Below are 20156 nucleotides of genomic sequence, written 5' to 3' on the forward strand. Positions count from 1 at the left end.
GGTACAGAAATAGGCATGTGAATCAATGGAATAGAATAGAAGATCCAGAAATGAGCCCTCATGTATATGGTCACCTGATTATTGACAAAGGAGCAGTAAACATTCAATGGAAAAAGGACAGCCTATTCAACAAATGGTGCTGGACCAACTGGCACTCAGCATGCAGAAGAATGAAAATAGACCCTTCCTTATCTCCTTGTACAAAGCTCAAGTTTAAGTGGATCAAAGATCTCCACATTAAACCAGATACACTGAAACTATTAGATGAGAAAGTAGGGGAAAACTTATAACACATAGGCACAGAAAAAAAAATTCCTGAACAAAATACCAGTGACTCAAGCTCTAAGGTCAAAGATTAACAAATGAGACTTAATGAGATTGTAAAGTTTCTGTAAGGCTAAGAACATTGTCAAGAAAACAAAACGGCAGCCAACAGAATGGGAAATACATCTTTACCAACTCCACTTTTGGTTTTTGCATCTTCTATGACTTTTTTATCTATGTTTTCTATGTTGTCTTTGGCCCCTGAGATTTTTCTTTTCTACCTCTTATAGTCCGTTGGCGATGTTTGCATCTGTAAATCATGATTTATTTTTTAAATTTTCCATATCCAGGAATTTCTGTTTTTGTGTTTTCTTTATCATTGCTCTTTAATTTTGAAATTCTTCACCTGTTCGGTTGTATTATCATGTAGTTATTTCAGGGATTTTTAGTTTCCAATTTAGGAATTTCTATTTGTTTATATTTGTACTTCTGTGATTATTATAAAGCAGTTGTTCATACACTTCTCCAAATCTCCATCATTGTGAAGTCTGATTTCAAGTCTGTGTCTTCATTTTCTGGAGCGTTTGGCAATCTACAACTTGCTGTGGTGGGAGAGCTAAGTTCTGATTTTGCTAGGTTAGTGTGAAAAGAGGCTTTTGTTCCAGAGAGCACACATTTTTCCAATGTAGGGCAATGACAAAGCATGCAGTGGAGAGAGAATCAGAAGGGATTGCACCTTTGTGAATGCAACTGGGGAAGTAGGGGTAATGGGACATGGTGTGGTAAAGGGACAACTTCTCAAATGTAAATACAGAATATCTCATAAAAAAGAGGGGGAAAGGCAGTATTCACATTGATTTGTAGTAACAAAAATCTCAGGATAGCAAAACATATTCTTACCAGTAAAATTAAAACTTCTGAGGAACTTATGATTCCTGACCTCAAGCTCTAATAGTAATCTTGATTTTAAAATTGTGCATAGTATTTGTACAGAGACAGGCAGGTAGATGAATGGAATAAAATTGAAGACCCAGAAATGAACATTTCTGGTCACTTGATCTTTGATAAATAAGCTAAAACCATCCAGTAGAAAAAAGGATTTTTAAAAAAATGATTCTGTTTCAACTGTTGGTTAGCATGTAGAATTCAAACTGATCCATTCTTATCTACTTGTATAAAGCTAAATTGCAAGAAGATTCATTTAAGCATAGGAGATCTTTCCATCTTCTGATATCTTCTTCAATTTTCTTCAGAAATTTGAAGTTCTTGTCATACAGGGCCTTCACTTGCTTAGTTAGAGTCACACCAAGGTAGTTCATATTTTTGTGACTATTGTGAAGGGTATATTTTCCATAATTTCTTTCTCCACATGTTTGTCCTTTGAGTAGAGGAAGGCTACTAATTTGTTTGAGTTAAGTTTATATCCTGCCACTTTGCTGAAATGTTTACCAGATGTAAAAATTCTATGGTAGAATTTTTTGGGGTCACTTACATATACTATCATGTCATCTGCAAGTTGTGATATAGTTACTTGTTTCTTTCTGATTTATATCTCTTTGATGTCCTTTAGCTGCATAATAGCTTAGGCCAGATCTTCCAGTACTATATTGAATAGTTAGGGGAGATTGGGCAGACTTGTCTAGTCCCTCATTTTAGTGGGATTGCTCCAAGTTTCTCACTGTTAAGTTTGATGTTGACTATTGATTTGCTGTATATTTCTATTTTTATGCTTAGGTATGGACCTTGGATTCCTGCTCTTTCTAAGACTTTAAACATAAAGGTATATTGAATTTTGTCAAATGCTTTCTCAGCATCTACTAAAGTGACCTTTTTTTTTACTTTGAGTTTGTTTATATGTTGGATTATGTTGATGGATTTTCATATAGTAAACCATCCCTGCATCCCTGGGATGAAGCCTACTTGATCATGTTGAATGATCTTTTTGATGCGTTCTTTGATTCAGTTTGCAAGAATTTTATTCAGTGTTTATGCATCAATATTCATAAGTGAAATTTGTCGTAAGTTCTGAGTTGGGTAGTGTTCTTTCTGACTCTATTTTGTGGCATAGTTTGGAGAGTATTAGTATTAAGTCATCAATGAATATCTCATAATGCTTGCTTCTTGGGGCCATTTGTTTGGAATGTTTTTTTTTCCCAGATTTTACTCTGAGATAGTATCTACCTTTGTCTCTGAGATGAGTTTACTGTATGCAGCAAAATGCTAGATGCTGTTTATGTATCCAGTGTGATAATCTCTAACTCTATTTTTAATTGAGTCCATTTATATTAAGATATTAAGGAGTAGTGGTTGCTGTTTCCTGCTAATTTTGCTTTTAGAAGTAGAATTATGTCTATGTGTCTTTCTTCTTTTGGATTTATTGCTTAGTAATTTTCTTTCTTTTTCTAGGATATAGTTTTTCTCCTTGTGCTGGGTTTTTCATCTATTATTTTTTGTAGGGCTGGATTTTTGGTCACATATTCTGTAAATTTAGTTTTGTCCTAGAATATCTTGTTCTCTCCATCTATAGTGATTGAGAGTTTTGCCTGGGCTCCTTTCTTTTTCTTTTTTTATTTAAGAGTCTGTATGATGTCTTTCCAGAATCTTCTAGTTTTCATATTCTCTGTTGAGAAGTTGGGTGTAATTCAGATTGGTCTGCTTTTATATGTTACATGACCTTTTTCAGTTACTGATTTTAGTATTCTTTCTTTGTTTTGAACACTTGATGTAATGACTATTATGTTTCTGGAAGAATTTATTTTCTGGTCCACTCAATTTGTAGTTCTGTAGTCTTCTTTTATGCTCTTGCTCATCTCATTTTTAAGGGTAGGAAAGTTTACTTCTATGATTTTGTTCAAGATATTCACTGTGCCTCTTAGTTGATATTCTTTGCCCTCTTCCATTCTTATTATCCTGAGGTTTGGTCTTCTCATTGTGTCCTGAATCTTCTGGACATTTTGGGTTAGGAGCTTTTTGGATTTTGCAATTCCTCTGAATGTTTTCTCTATGCTTTCAGTGTTGTCTTTTGCCCCTGAGATTCTCTCTTTCGTATTTTGTAGCTGTTGGAGATGCTTCCATCTGTGTGTCCATAGATTCTTACCTGAATAAATCAGTGCAGAAAGACAGAAATAATAAGAGATGTTTCAATAGGACAATAGGCTATTGATAAAAAATTGCTGGAATATTTTTCTTCCAGCCTGTGCATGAACAAGTCAAAAATAAATTAACCTGTTTGGTCTTTCCATGATTTTCTAATTTATAGAAAAGTTATAAACACACAATATTGCAGCCTTACCAAGTTTGTTTAACTAAATTCCTTTGTTTTTTTGGAAACATATAACAATATAATCTAATCACACTCTTCTCCCCAATAGCTCCTACATCCTCATTCCTTTGCCACCTACACAACTTCATACCTTTTATTTCTCTCACTCATTATCCAAACAAACAAAACTTAAAACAAAAACCACTTTCTGTCTCTTTGTCTTAATCTGTTAACATCCACCCCATCTCTCTAATTACCCCCTCCCACCCACCCATGTTCACGCGCGCGTACACACACACACATACACACAAAATTTGAAAAATCAAAAGAACACAAAATCTGAAACCAAATGTACAGTAAAAGGATAATAATACAAAAAAAGTCTAAAGGTTTATAAAACTCACACTCTACACACATGCCATTGAGTTGGTTATTTTTGTTTGCCTCCTGAGAATTGGGCCTATCTTCCAGTGTAGTTAATACAGAAGGTAAGACTCCACTGAAGAAGACTAATTGTCAATTGTAAATAAGCTTCAGTTGCAGATAGATTTGTAGCTAATGGTGGAAACACATGCCCAAACTTTCCCTTTCTGCAGAGGGTCCCATTAGTTTGAACCTATCTAAGCCCCGTGCTTATTGCTATACACTGTGTGAGTTCATATATGCATCAGTGCTATTGTTTCTGTATGAAATGGTTTCTTTAGAGACATCCATTGTTTCTGGTTCTTACAATCTTCCTTTGAATTGGTCCATTACTTTTGAGGTGAATGTTTGATGAGGACAATCAATTTAGGAGTAGTGCTCTGATATTTCTCACTATACAAATTATCAATTCTTGGTTCCCTCTTGCTTCCTATCTATTGTAAAACATCTCTGGGGATGGTTAGATGACCTACTGATTTAAGTGTATAATTATGTAAATAAAATGTTTTCTTGATATATTGCTTTATCAGAACAAGGACACATGATGTTTTTCTTAGGGCCATGACCTATCTAATTTCAGATTCTTGGCAATGCTAGCAGAGCGAGATATGGCTTCTGTCTAAGAGAACTTAAATTACATCAAAGAATAAAGGATTAGGGCTGGAGAGATGGCTCAGTGGTTAAGAATATTGATTGTCCATCTAGAGGTCTATAGTTCAATTCCCAGCAACCACATGGTGGCTCACAATCATATGTAATGGGATCTGATGCCCTCTTCTGGTGTCTGAAGACAGCTGCAGTGTACTCATATAAATAAATTAAATCATAAAAAGTGAAGGTTTAATCCCACAATGTTTGTTTGCCTATTGAATCAGAATAACCTATGTAGTGACTAAAAAATATATTCATATAATTTTATGTAAAAATTATTTTTAAATCTGAAAAAAAAAGTACTGACAAAAATGTATTGTATAATTTTATGCAAAAATGCTTAAAATCTGTACATATATCTTTGTTTTGTAAAATAAAGTTGTTTTTTTTAAAAAAAGAAAACACTATCAAGCATTAAAAAAAAAGAGAAGAAAATACTGACATAGGTAAACCAGATAGAGAGATAATGTTGAGTGATCTCATTTATAGGGTTTGTTTGCTCTATTGATGATTACAAGAAGTGCTTACTGGAAGGAGCCTGATAGAGATGCCTCCTCATTGAGTCTGCCAGAGTCATAGATACAGTTGAGGATGCTTACACCTAACCATTGGACTTAGCATGGGAATCCCAATAAGGGAGCAGGAGAAAGGACTGTAAAACTGAAAGACTTTATGACCCCAATGGGAAGAACAATATTATCAATCAACCAAATGCTCCAGAGCTCCCAGGGTCTACAATACCAACCATTGAGTACACATGGAGAGACCCATGGCTCTACTTGCACCTGTAGCAGAGGATGGCATTGTGTGATATCAATGGGAGGAGAGGCCTTTGGTCTAGTGTTTTCCCATTGCATGGTAATGCCAAGGTGCTGAGATGGGAAAAGATGGTTGGAAGAGGGAGGACCTTAATGGAAGCAGTGGGAGGAAGAGGGGGTGAGGTTGATGGAAGGGGATAAAATATGAAATGTAAATGAAGAGAATATCCAATAAAAAATGAAAAACCAAAAAAAAAAAAAAAAAGAATAACCCACAGTCAGGGTTTATAGCTAGATGGATTATGACCTTTCTCATCTGATGTCATACAAAGTACATCCAGTACTATGAACAATAATCAGTCTGAGTGAAGCTTCTACTTGGTTACAAACTCAAATTCTTTGTGTTCAGTGAGACATATAAGTGTTGTCTTTAACAATATAGTGTTAAAATTAGTTTTTGGAGAGTAACAATTACACTTAAGAAAAGCCAGAATTATTTGGGAGTATCCATGAACACTATTTAATCAATGACTCAGTTTGAGAATAGACAAACAGTTATTCTCATCTTCAGTTTCAATTCTTTACTGAAGGTGAACATTGCAATAATTTGGAATCTTATGCTTGTGGGAATTGAAAGCCTAATACAGCAAAAAAAAAAAAAAAAAAAAAAAAAGAAAAAATAGCTTTAAACTACCTGGTATAGGCACCAGACATCTTTTAGCTTTATAAAGCAAAACACAAAATCTTTCATTTACATATTAACTAGTGGTCTAGAGTGAATAACAGGAATAAAAAAGATCTAAAACTGAAAGCAAACAGGAAACAACAAAGGCCAGCAGGAAACATGTGGTCATTCCCTCTTATAATAGAAACAGAGCAGAGAATAAGCCTGAAATACTGTACAGCTGAAAACTGGGGCTGTGTCAATGTGTGACCCGAGCACAGTAGTATGTGGCAGTATCTGCAGTGTCTACACTGGTGATCTGGAGGAATGCTCAGTTGTTGGAGGTGTCCTTGGAGATTGTGAGCTGGCTCTTCAGGGATGGGATGTAGTACTTACCACCATCCCACCAAATGTTTGCCAGCCACTCCAGACCCTTCCCTGAAGGCTGCCGAATCCAGCCCACACCCATACCAGAAGTGCTCAGTGAAAACCCAGAGAAAGAGCAAGTCAGACTGAGGGTCTGAGAGGGCTGCAATATCCCAGGGCCAGACTCTTCCAGAGTAACCTGGGACAGGACATCTGTGAAGAGAAAGAAGAAGGTAAGTTTGGAACAGGTGAGGATTGAAAATTTCACCACTTAGGAAGCCTTGGCACTCACATGCAGGGACAATAAGCAGCAGGAATGAACAAGAAAGCCTTTCCATGGCTGCACACCAGTGAGTACACAGGCCCAGCTATGACTTTTTAACCCAAGGTTGGGTGGATTCAGGAGCCATTTGCATAACCTCACCAGATGCTGACTATAGTGGTGTATTTAAGTTTTAGGACTCAAGAGGTATCAGTCTATGATGGAAGATTTAGAAGTCCTCATGAGAGATAATTTTTGCTTTTCATACAGTGTAGGTACCACACAAGACCAGGATCCTCAGTACACAAAACTTCTGCTGAGTTATGTTAAGATGCAGTAGGGTTGAGAGTGACCCTATCTCTGAATTGAAAGGTTCTGACACTGTTCACTCATCTAGGAATCATTTCTCTGATTATATATATTGCATTGAGGACAGATGAGGAACTCAAAGGGGAGATTTTACTCCTACCTTAATGACATTGTTTCTAGGGACTATGTGAGTCTTACCACTATATATTTTCCACACACTGATACAGTAAATATAGACTTTTTTACATAGTGTAAGCGTATATTACATCCATTCATTGGTTGGGTACTAATATCTTCATCTGACTCTTTCAGGTGTTTGTTGGGTCTTCACCAACCCCTGTGGTTGAATTATGGAAAAGCTCACGAGGTAGGAGAACCTGTAAAACTACCAGCAGTTTCAATTAAACTGGATCCCCAAGATCTCTGAGACACTATATAATCAACCATGCAGCATACACCAGCTGATGAGAGTCCCCCAACCCATATACTGCAGAGGATTATCTGGTCAGGATTCAGTCTGAAAAGATGTTCCTATCCTCAAAGATACTGGGCCCTAGGAAGTTTAGAGGTTTGTAGTTGGGTGAATTGGGTTAGGCAGGATATATGGGATGTTGAACAGTCAAAATTTGGACTGGAGAGGAGTGAAATCTAAAGTATAAATTAATTAATTAATAAAATGATTGCATGCCTTCTCAAAAAAGGCAATTATGAAACCTTAATTCCTTTAAATACAGTGATTTTATTGCCTTTACTTATGTGTCAAGTTCCTGACTCACATATTTTAGATTGCTATTCATTCAACAATCAGTAGCTTCAAATTTATACTGGCCTGTATTTGTGACAACTTTAAAATCAACAGCAGAAAACAGAAACTCTAAGCAGGGAGAAGTTTATTCTATTCTTGGAAGAAGACACAGTGAATAGAGGGTGTTGAAAGGCAAAGCTCACAAGGTTAGGACATTTTCTTCACTGCCTTCAAATATGTTAAAACACAGTGTATTATTTGTTGTTATCACTATTGATGGCTTAGAACTTAGAGAGTATAAATTTGCCTAAGTTGGTCAATGTATGCAGTGGCTTCTTGGCATGTACATAAAAAAAAAAACACCCAACACAATCAAGTCACATTTTTGAGTAAAATATCCTTATATTTTTAAATGTTTGAAAGACAAAAATATCAAAGTATACACAAAGTCATAAAATAAGACCTTAGCACAATGTTATATCAACGTAACAAACAGAAAACAATCCCAGAATGCTTAGTACCTTCTGAAGCCCTGAACCCTCAGGGTAGAATCAGCAATATGACCTGCACTTACACTTGGGGTCCTTTCCCAGGCAGTTGGCAATGTTAAAATGACTTTTTATCTATAAGTAAATTGTATTTCTTTAAATAGAAGAATTTCTGACATTGTCTCCATGGGACTCAACTATCCTCACACTAAAAGCATAAAGAATCAGAAGCTTTCAAAAAGAACCAAAAAAAAAAAAAAAAATAGTCAAAGAACTCAAAGAACTAGAGGAAAACAGAACCAAAGAGATGAAGGAATGGAAGAAGGAATTTAAAACGGAAATGGACACAATAAAGAAAATTCTAAAAGAGACAACCCAAGAGGTAAAAACCTAAAAAAGAAATCAGGAGTCACAGATGCAAGCATTTCCAACAGACTACAAAAGATGGAAGAGAGAGTCTCGGGGGCAAAGACAACATTGAAAACATAAACAAAATATTCAGAAAAGATACAAAAACCAACACTGGTCAGTGTCTGTTTCCATGACGTGTCCATTAATGAAAGAAAGGTTTGAAATTTTCCACCATTATTGTGTGTGGTCCAATATATGTTGTGAATTTAGTTGAGTTTCTTTGATGTATGTAGGTTCCCTTGTTTTGGAACATAGGTGTTCAGTTATGAAAGGCCATCTTGATAGGTTTTTACTTTGATTAGTAAATAGTGTCCCTCCATATTTTTTGATGCCTTTTTGTTGAAATTATATTTTATTTGATATTAGGATATGTACTCCATCTTCTTTCTTGGGACAATTTACTTGGCATTTTTTTCTCAAACTTTTTACTCTGAAGTAGTGCTTCACTTTGTTGATGATATCATTTACCTGTGTGCAGCAAAATGCTTGGTCATACTTACATATCCAGTCTGATAGTCTGTTTTTTTATGCAGATATTGAGTCCATTGATGACAAAAAGATATTAAGAAATAATTATTATTGTTTTCTGTTACTTATGTTGTTAGAGGTAGAATTATATTTGTGGGCCTTTCTTCTTTTTGTTTTGTTGGAAGATAATTTTTTTTTCTTGCTTTTCATAGGGTGTTAGTTTCCTTCCTTGTCTCGGAGTTCTCAATCTATTTTCTTTTGTAATTCTAGATTTGTGGATAGTTATTGTAAAATTTAGTTTTGTCCTAGAATATTTTGGTTTTTTCATAGATAGTAGGAGCCTTTCAATTTTTACATTTTTTCACTGTTGTATCAATGCTTTATATGTTATTTTCTACCCCTGTGATTTTCACTTTAGTCTCTTATATTCTGTTAGCAATGCTTGTGTCTATGACTCTATCCAAGGTTTTCTATCTCCAGGGTTGTCTTACTTTGTATTTTCTTCATTGTTTCCATTTCTATTTTTTAGATCCTTAATGGTTTTCTTCAATTCCTTCTTCTGTGTGCATGTGATTTCCAGTGTTTCTCTAAAGACTTATACTTTTTTTTCTGTGTTGTCTTATATTTCTTTAAGGGAGTTATTCATATTATTCTTGCAGCAATCTGTCATCAGCATGAGGCAAAATTTTAAGTCAAAATTTTGATTTTTTGGTTTATTAGGGTATAAACTACTTGCTGAGGTTGGAGATCTGGGTTTTGATGTCAACACCTTTTTGATCATCTCCCAACTTGTGTCTGTTTCTTTATGTTACTAAAAAAATCAGAACCTAAATATAATAAAAATATAAGTAATAAAAATTGCAATAAGAAAAAACAAAAGAAGAAAAAGAAGAAGAAGAAGAAGAAGAAGAAGAAGAAGAAGAAGAAGAAGAAGAAGAAGAAGAAGAAGAAGAAGAAGAAGAAGAAGAAGAAGAAGAAGAAGAGGACAATCAAGTAAAGGATTACTTATTTGACAAAGTTGTGAATTTCCATTTTTGATATATTCACAGTCTTTCACTCAAAGTAAAAAAGAATTAAAAGGACACAAGAAACACATGTAGATGAGAGACACACATGTTCACAATCTATTGAATAAAGCAGGTAACAGGAATGCAAAGGACTATAAGTGTTGATGCTGTGTCAGTATAGGTCCATGTTCTTAAAAGGGTAGAGACTGTAGAGATGATTTCAGAGACTGGGAAGGAAGCTCATATGAGATTAAACACTTATATATAATGTCAGAACTTACCTTAGTTGACAGACACATACATTGTGTTGATAAAGGATTTCAATGGACAGTGATTTAATATTTTATCCAAACTATAGGAATTATATTTGTATGCCTATGTATTCTGATACAAATATTCCTCACATTATAAGAGACTGGAATTTCTTCTGCAACATTTGGCAAGAGACAATTGCACAGCTGAGATCACTTACTATTAAGAATCTGAAGGAATGTTTCTTTGCCCAGATACTAGTAATTTAGATTCTGTAGGTCAAATTCATCTTATACATTATTCTTGGCAATTTCAAAAGACTTCTAGTCTCTCAAGACCCAGTAATATTTTTATCGTGTATCACCATATTCTTCATTTTTATTGTTTTATTGAGTATGAAAAATGACAATTAAGGTGGTCACTCATGAACAGATTGACAAGGTATAGAGAACTTTAGGTTTATCCAAAACAAGCATCATTTTATTTACAGAAGTCTGTTTACAAACCTGACCAAGGCACTAAAGGACTCTGAGGAGACAGCCAAAATTGGACATTCAAAATTACTAATTCTGGGCAAGTCTAAAGATTAGTCTTTTCTCTCATCTCAGTACCATGGAAGCGTGCTGCTCCTCCACAGTTTCTGACACACACAGGATGTGGTTATAATACTGTCTTATACAGTAATAGACTGCAGAGTCCTTAGGTACCAGGCTGCTGAGCTCCATGTAGGCTGTGTTGGAGGATGTGTCTGCAGTCAGATTGGCTTTGTCCAGGAACTTTTGACTGTAGACCATATCACCACTTCTAGGAGCAATACCTCCAATCCATTCCAGACTATGCATGGGAGTCTGCTTCACCCAGTGCATATCATACTCAGTAAAGCTGTAGCCAGAAGCCTTGCAGGGCATCTTCACTGAAGCCCCAGGCCTCACCAGTTCAACTCCAGATTGTTCTAGCTGAATCTGACTGTGAAAAACTGGGGAGACAAAGGCAGATTGCATGCCATTGTCACCACGGGCCTTGTCTCCTCTTCAGATTTCAAACTGGTGGCCCCCTTACCTGCAGTTACTGAGAGGAAGCAGAGAAAGACCCAGCTCCATTCCATTGCTAGAGTCAGTGTGTTCAAGGACTGTGGAGAGGAAGGACACTGACCATTTGTCGTTTTCAGGGTGTGGGCATCTTGTATTTACTGCCATAGACAAAGGTGATTTGCATATTCATGAGCAGGTGACTTGTTAGATAAGTATCTAGTCAAGGGTGAGAATAACTGGAAATAAAGGACTGAAAAAAGGCCAGTGGGTGGGACAGCAGGATTCTGGGTTTCAAATCCTATTTCTCTTTGAAAAAATAAATCCCAGACATTTTGTATGAACTCTGAACAGATGCTGTGGACATAACTACAGGGGTAAATTTCTCAGCAGATTTTTGGTGTGAGTCTGTTGCTCCACACTGTGGTATGATAACATGTTGATTTCAGATAATGCTTTGTGAAGAGTAGGATGATCATGATGACGATGATGATGATGATGGTGTTTGTGACGGAAAATTCCAAAAGCAACATTTTTTCTGGATTTTGAGTCTTATTTCTCACAAATACAATAAATTATTGCCTTTCCAACAGGTTATATGATTCAAAACTCAGTAAAATGACTGAAAGTAAATGTGCTTCAATATTTACTTTCAATGACTATTGCCAGAGGATCCTCAATAACTAAATTATAACAATATGCTATAGATGTGTCAAAAATTATTTCATCATTATGGCATGGTTATATATAATATAAATTATATATACACACACATGTATATGTATGTGTATGTGTATGCATATGCATACATATACATACTATACTATATATAAAAATCAAGTAATTAAAGATAACTGTATTAATTAAGACAATCTCATTAATACCATAGATATTAAATGCAACTCTCGTTAGTAGCGCTGATATATTTCATAACCATATATAATTATTTCTGCAAATACAAGATAATTTATCCCTGTAACTGTCAAGTAGAATAAAGAAAAATATGAGGAATAAATTGTGACCGAAATTGGGATCTATTAATATGTTTTTTTAAGACATCTGACTTCCTCTATTTCATGAGTAATGACACAGTGAGTTCAGTTACTGCTAAATATTTACATATTGATGGGACTATCACTAGCAATGAGGGAATCTCCATAATTATTCTCCCAAAAATTAAATATATTTTGCCTATCCATTATCAAATGTTAAAAGGCCTATAGCTTTGTGTGGGCCCTCAAGTCTTTGTTCCTATCCATGCTGTAATATTTTTAATTATTATATTACTTTGAGTGATGAGTTCAATATACACATGCCCCAGGGTGAATATATTAATCTCAAAGGAGGATTTATCTGATTTAGTGCTAAAATATATACCCTATATTGCTAAACTTGGCAGTAGACATTTTTACCTTCTGAGTCATTTTGTGGACTCTCACATGCTAATGTCCACTAATTTGATTAATGTGTCTTGTGCTGATAAACCAAGTTACTTAGAGTTCATGAATGAAGAAGAGTTCAAATCCTGGAGATAGAATTTCATGTTCTTTGATCCATTTTTCTGTAAATTACACCATCTCTTTCCCCTGTTTTAACATGGCCCTTGATATTTTGGGTGAGAGATTGGTATCATTACCTCTCTGTGGCTGAGTTATCTATCAATCATTCTCAGCACTCTGACCACTCATGGATGTCTGCATCCGACTTTACACACAGCAGAAATGAGCCGCTTTGATCAAGGCTGAGAAAATATACTGAGTATAAACATTAATATTCATAAGCCAGCTTGACAACATGATCATTAGCAATATGACTAAATTATACTAAAACCTATATCAATATAATTTGGCATTTGAGCAAAACTACCTGAAATAAAGTGTTTCATATAAAAATTACCAAAAAATAATAAATCAAATTTTGCTGTGTCCCTGTAATAACCCTCCAAAATGTGTACTCAAATGACTCTACATCTTGTTATGCAGACACTTACACATACGTATTTATTTACAGCCTGTTATTCATGCTCAATAAATAGCTTATAAAGGAAGAAGGAATCATTCTAGATTTCCAGTAAAGCATTACAAATTGGTATATGTAGAAAAATGAATATTATTCATTAGTAAAGTGAATGATGTAATTTATAAGTGTTTGCATGAAATGAAAAAATATATATACTGAATATATCACCTATGTGCATAAAGCAAGTTACTCAGGTTACTGCTCATATGTGTTTCAAGATTAGAATTTTTTGGTATATTGAATTGTAGAAGCAGATAAATTAGAAATGGGACAGAAAAGTATGGGGAATTAACAAACATAATATAGTAAACTAGAAATAAAAACAAAGAGAAAAAATTTAAGACTGAAAAGATTTTAAGAACCAGAGAGATTGGATAACTCCAAGGAAGGTCTTTTAGATGCAACTGGACTGATGTAGAAATTAATTCAGATATTTTGGCTACAGGCACATAGTCCAGCCCTAGTTACCCAAGATAAAATCCCAAGTTTCAGAGACAAAAAATGAACAAGGTTTCTCACAGTAACCAAGAGGTTCTTCAACTGACGCTCACACATATACAAAAACTTAGTTTCTGCCAATGGTTTTCATATGGGACTCTAAGCTCAAGTAATTATGGAAGATATGCTGACTAGTTGGTAGCCAACATGAAAATACACTCAATTGTAATTTCATAGAAATTTTTAAAATATCATCTTCAATTCTGTTTGTCTCACCCTTTGTGTATCTATCTTGACTACAGAGTTGTGATTTTACTGCTCTCTCTCTCTCTCTCTCTATCTCTCTCTCTCTCTCTCTCTCTGTCTCTCTCAGTCTTACTCTCCCTTCGTGTGTGTGTGTGTGTGTGTCTGTGTGTGTGTGTGTGTGCATCTTGTTTTTAGATTGTGTTCTTTAATTTTTGTTTGTATTTTCCCCTTTTAATTGTCTCCATTTTTAAGTTTCCAGAAAGAGAAAAAAAGTTGTGTAGTTGGGTGATTTGGTAGGTTGGATTAATCTGACATGAGTTGAGGCTGAAGGAATACTGTACTAGAATACATTATATGATTTTTTTCAAAAATTATAAAAACAAGTAAACATACATCTGAGACCTCTTTTAAAAAGACTATTTATTGGGCTTAATAAGAAGACATCACATGTCAATCACAGGAGGGCATATGAGTTAATATATTTAAAAAAAACAAAAACAAACAAAACAACAACAACAACAATAAAAACAACAGAAGACACACAATCAACTCCACACACAGCTCATCTCTCTATGGGGATTCTTGTCCACATGTTGCCCCCTGCTGGTTATGAGTTCTCATGCAGTTAGGTTTGTCATGGATCACAATGAATTTGCAGAATCTGGTTTAAAAATAACTTAGCAGATCAAAGGATTCTCTTCCTATTGATTTCAGACAATGCCACACCTTGCTAAATATGTGGTGGAGCTATGATCTCTCCAAGGGTACACATTGGTTGGTGTTTTAATTCTTGGTGGGAATGCCAGGGCAATGAATTGGGACTGGGTGGTTGAGAGTGGATGAATCTTCCTGGGAGCAAGAGGTGGGGAAAGGAAGGAGGGGTAAATGTGATAGCATTTGAAATATAAATACATAACATAACAAATTAGACCAATAAATAAATAAATAAATAAATAAATAAATAAATAAATAACCATGCTCAAAACAAGATAACTTATCCTACCTCAGGATAATGATGTAGTTCATGTACTTATTATTATTTTAATAGCTGAGTAGTACTACATTGTGTATATGTACCACAATTTCTGTATCTATTACTCTGTTGAAAGAAAGCTGAGTTCTTTTAACCTTCTGAAGAACAATATATTCACTGGAGAAAATATAGGAACAAAGAGTCAGGCAGAGAGTAAAGAAAATATCACCCAGAGACTTCTTCACCTGGGGATCATTCCATAAGCAGCCATCAAACACAACCACTAATGCTGATGCCAAGAATGGCTTGCTGACAGGAGCCTGATATGGATGTATCCTCAGAGGCTCTATAAATATCATATAATACAGATGAGGGTGCTGGCAGCTAACCATTAGACTGAGCACAGGGACCCAAATGGAGGAGCTAGAGAAGAGCCTGAAGGAATCAAATGGGTGTGCATGCGCATAAGAACACCAACAGTATAAACCAATCAACACCGCTCTCGAAGAGCTCCCAGGAACTAAACAAACCAAAAACGACACATGGAGTAGCCCATGACTCAAGCCACATATGTAGGAGAAGATAGCCTTGTCTTGCGTCATTAGGAGGAGAAGTTTTTGGTCCTGTAATGTCTCATTTCCCAAGTGTAGGTGTGTTCATACTTAATTAGGAGTGTCAGAGATACTAAGAAGGAACTGTACATGTTCTGAGAATATATCTGAGAACCGAAATATGTACGGTTCTTCAAAGATTCTTACCTGATTCTTGTAAGTATAGGAAAACAATAAAAGATAGAAAAATAGAGCAATAGGGAATGAAAAATTACTGGAAACTCTGCAACCATGGTATACGAGAACATGTCAAAAATAAATAAACATGTTTTATTTTCCAGGATGTTCTAATTAATGGAATAGTAAAAAATAAACATTTATTTGATTTTCCCCATTCCCAATTTGTTTCCTTTCAATTTTGATTATTTATTGAAAAATAAGTTTAAACAATATATACAGATCACAATTTTCTTCTCTCCCAACTCCTAGTTTCTAGACCTTAGATTCTTTAACTACCAACCAAACTCCACAACTGTTCTTTCTCTCATGTAATTAACAAAATAGAAACAATAACATAAAAATAAAATCCCCCAATCTCTCTTCCTCTCTTCTCTATTCCTCTCCCTCCCACCCCCCCTCTCTCTCTCTCTCTCTCTCTCTCTCTCTCTCTCTCTCTATATATATATATATATATATATATATATATATATATATATATATATATATGTAGATAGATAGATGATAGATGGTAGATAGATAGATATGTATATATATTTTTTATTTTTGATACATATATATGTGTGTGTATGTATGTATATATGTATCAAAATACAAAATCTGAAACCAAATATTCAAAAAAGACTGATAAGTGAAAAAAATGCCTAGACAAGCACTCTAGAAACATGCACTGTGTTGGGTGTTCTTCGTTGAACATCAGGCACAGGTCCTACCTTCATGTGTGGTTAATATTGTGAGTAAGCCTCCAAGGAAGAAGAGTAAACTTTTTTTGTTTTCTTTTTAGCACTGCTTTCATTGTATCATATAAGTATGTATATATTGTGCTTCATTTTTATTACAATCTAAAATATATTGGAATATTGATTCAAAAAACTTAGTTAAATTCTTGCCAACTGGATCCAAAATCATATCAAAACTATCATTCATTGGGATCAAGTGGGCTTCATTTCAGGGATGCAGTGATGATTCAATATAAAGAAAGCTTTCAACATAACCCACTATATAAACCACCTCAAAAGAAAAAAGAAAAAAAGATCATTTCATTAGGTGTTAACTATCATTGAATAAAGAGAACTCCCCTTCAGAATGAAAGTATTGGAGAGAATAGCAATTCAAGGTCCAGACCTAAGTATAATAAAAACAATATATAGGAACACCATCGCCATTATAAAAATAAAATGAGAGAAACTTGAATCAATTCTACTAAAATCAGAGACAGGACAAGGCTGAGCACTCTCTGTCTATCTTTACAATGTAGAAATTCAAGTTTTAGCAATTATGCAACAAATTGAGATAAAAGAGACACAAAGTGCATAGTGGGACATCAAGATATCATTATTTGCAGATAATATGATAATATACAGAAGTGATAAAAAAGAAGTCAACCAGAGAATTTCTACAGCTAGTAGACAACTTCTGCAAAGTGGTTGGATACAAAATTAACTCAAACAAATCAGTAGCTTTCCTCTACTCAAAGGATAGAAGGGCTGAGAAAGAAATTAGGGAAATAACACCTTTTGTGATAGTCACATAATATAAATAATCTCGGTGTGATGATAACCAAAAAAGTGAAAGGTCTATATAAAAGAACTTCAAGTCTCTGAAGAAAGAAATTGAAGACCTCAGGATATGGGAAGATCTCTCATGATCATGAAACAGCAGGATTATCTGAGTAAAAACAGCCATGTGTTTTACAAAATAAATCTAGAGATTCAATGCAATTGCCATCAAATTTCCAACACAATTTTGATGTTTTGATTTTGGAACAAAAAACAAAGATTCAGACTATGTATTTATAAGGGGGTATGGTACTATCACCTTGAAAACTTTCCACAATGTAGTGACAAGTTGTGAGTGGTGTTTATCAGCTTTAAGCCTTTTTGAATAAAAATATTTTAAAATTGCCTTGAGTGACTGCAATATCCTAAGAACTTTAAAGTGAAGGGAACAATATGTTCTAGCAAGTCCCAGATACCATGAGATAATTTTATTAAGACTTTTGTGATTCTCTTGAACATAGTATGCCAGATCTGACACAATTATGCATAATTCACCTTTAGATAAGGAGGTTGGATAAATCCACTTTGTAGGCAGTGTCTCATGGGTTGAATGAATCCACACTGGAGGCATGGAGTCATGGGTATCACATTTTGATTTTCCTCCTTGATATGTACCAAAGGGGATAAATCATACTGAACAAGTTAGAGCAGACTATCTTTCAGACCAAAATGCAAAGGATTTCAATTGAAAACACAAAAAAACATATGTGTATCAGGTGAATTCAATGTTATTTGTCAATGTTCAATTCAAGTGAAATTCTGCACTGTAAAAATGATTTGACCTTTTATTTCTATTCTTTGTATTTGAGAGATACATGTCCTAAATTGAAGCTTTTACCCAGGCAGAAAATTCATAATATATTCACCTCCTGACTCATTTGAGATTGTTTTCAGGTTAACTATTTCACCTAATCAACAACAAAAATTTACATTTGAGGGCTTCTTTGTGTTTTGAGTGAGTTTTATTTACATAATTCAGGAAAAATAAATTCTATTTAGCGTAAATACCTGAGGTTATAAATTGTTTTAAATATTTTAAAAGTTATCTTGCAAATGAACTGTAAAATGTGAATTTCTTAAAATTTTTCTTATCTATATCATAAACGTTTTTTTATAGTATATTACATTAAGAGAATTGTCAGCCTCTTTTCTAATAGAGGTAGACATAATAGTGTTCACATTATGTGTAAAAGCTCCCAATCATAAAAAGAAAGTAATCGTTTAATTAGGTAACTGTAGGTGCTCATACTAAAATCTGGTTCAATAATTGTTTTTTCATTATATCAATAAAGAGGGTAGAAAATAATTTCTGGGTAAAGGAAGAAATATGGGATTTACAATTACCAGAGGAAAGGAGAGAAGAAAAAGAGGAACAAAATATTGGGGAAGAAGATCAAGACACCATGTCAGGCCTTGGGGTACTTAGAACCCATGATGGCTCCTACCATCAGCAGAATCTGATGAGATAACTGATGAGTTTTGAACAATAAATTCTTTACTGTTCTAGTGAGTTATGTGGATATTTTAAAAATATTAAGTCTGTCTGTTTTTTTTTATTTATGGTGACTCAGGTGGCAAGAGAAAGGACACAAACTGGACAGATGTTAGAAGGTAGATAGAGCAATCCTCAGAATAGATGCCTGGTGCCCAGTGAGCACAGTTCTGGTCATTCATGGAAAAAACCACAGAACTGCTGGTTTGGTGGAATTAGACACCAGAATTTGAGGGAATGCAGTGTCTGGTTAGGTATCCAACTGGCAAATGGCAAAGCTATATTAAGAGTGGGACCAGCAACAGTGTGTCCTTGGAGCTGAGCTGAGCTGAGAGCACAGCCCAGGAAGGGTATAGTGGGAAGATTTAAAAGTACAAGAAACAGAAACCAAAATCAAACAAACATTAGAAAATAAAAACACATTAAGCTTCAATTTACCACTGGAATTTAAATGATTATGAAAATTATTGTTGCCTCCTGTTCCTTTTTCTAATTTTATTGGATTTATATATACCTACAATATACTACCTTTTCTTAGACTCACGGCAATCTGATCCAGGTTGGCAAAGTCAATATGTACCTAGTTTTCCACCTCATCTCTTCCCATGGTTTGCTTACACACATAGACATAAAGACAGAATAGTTCTCAAATATTTTATAGTACAAAGAAGATAGGACCAGTAATACCAGCAATTGTGAGAGATGATACTATATCAGAATATGTCTCTGAAGAGCACTGAATGTAATACTGATTACTGAGACTGGCACAACATTTATAGGGTCAGATATTAACAGAATACCTCATAATCTACAGACAATGACATATACACATTGAATTGATGAATGAGCTCTATGAAAAGTGATTTAATATTACTTTAGCTAAACAGATATGAATTACACTTATGAGAATATACATTCTAATATAACTACTTCTTATATTCTAAAAGCCTGGAATTTCTTCTGGACCATACAGCCAAAGGGAACAATGCATGTAGAAGTCACTTCCAAAGCAAATAATAATGACACTTGCAATAATAATAATAATAATAATAATAATAATAATAATAATAATAATAATAATAATAAATGACTTACCACAGTAATAGAAATTTTTGTTTGTACAGAGGTTTGTGGGAATTTACAGGTCAAAACAACTTTATTCTTTATTCCCAACTATTCCGATGAAAGATCTAGGCTATATCAGAATTCAGAGATAATTTATCATGCATTATCACAGTTTCTGTTTTGTTCTATTAAAATAAATCACATGAACGGAGGTGTCA

General features: G+C 34.5%; 1 gene segment (V, D, J or C); it reads right to left on the bottom strand.

Moving 5' to 3' along the window:
• Nucleotides 1-10929: 10929 nt before the first annotated feature.
• On the bottom strand, nucleotides 10930-11331 carry LOC308418476 (Ig heavy chain V region 186-1-like). The segment is given in 1 exon: nucleotides 10930-11331.
• Nucleotides 11332-20156: the final 8825 nt, after the last annotated feature.

The sequence above is a fragment of the Micromys minutus genome (assembly GCF_963924665.1).
Source record: "Micromys minutus genome assembly, chromosome: 1".
NCBI classification, from domain to species: Eukaryota; Metazoa; Chordata; class Mammalia; order Rodentia; family Muridae; genus Micromys; species Micromys minutus.